General features: G+C 42.1%; 1 non-coding gene across 1 annotated transcript; it reads right to left on the bottom strand.

Moving 5' to 3' along the window:
- Window positions 1–243: 243 nt before the first annotated feature.
- Window positions 244–351, bottom strand: LOC112752285 (small nucleolar RNA R71). The gene has a single exon (XR_003176730.1). It is a non-coding gene; the product is annotated as a small nucleolar RNA R71 (small nucleolar RNA).
- Window positions 352–580: the final 229 nt, after the last annotated feature.

The following is a 580-nucleotide window of genomic DNA, read 5'->3' on the forward strand; positions in this document are numbered from 1 at the left end:
TGCAAGTTTCATGGACTTTCATTGGAAGTTCCTCATCAGTTCTTAGCTGAGTTCTTGCAAATCTGTGACACTATCAAGACCAATGGGGTTGACCCTGAAGTCTACAGACTTATGCTCTTTCCTTTTGCTGTAAGAGACGGAGCTAGGACATGGTTGGATTCACAACCTAAGGAAAGCCTGAACTCTTGGGAAAAGCTAGTCAACGCCTTCTTGGCAAAGTTCTTTCCACCTCAAAAATTGAGTAAGCTTAGAGTGGAAGTCCAAACCTTTAGACAGAAGGATGGTGAGTCCCTCTATGAAGCTTGGGAGAGATACAAGCAATTGATCAGAAGGTACCCTTCTGACATGCTTTCAGAATGGAGCATCATAGGTATTTTCTATGATGGTCTGTCTGAACTATCCAAGATGTCATTGGATAGCTCTGCTGGGGGATCTCTTCATCTGAAGAAGACTCCTGTAGAAGCTCAGGAACTCATTGAAATGGTTGCAAATAACCAATTCATGTATACTTCTGAAAGAAATCCTGTGAATAATGGGACAGCTCAGAAGAAAGGAGTTCTTGAGATTGATACTCTGAATG

The sequence above is a fragment of the Arachis hypogaea genome, chromosome 15, assembly GCF_003086295.3.
Source record: "Arachis hypogaea cultivar Tifrunner chromosome 15, arahy.Tifrunner.gnm2.J5K5, whole genome shotgun sequence".
NCBI lineage: Eukaryota > Viridiplantae > Streptophyta > Magnoliopsida > Fabales > Fabaceae > Arachis > Arachis hypogaea.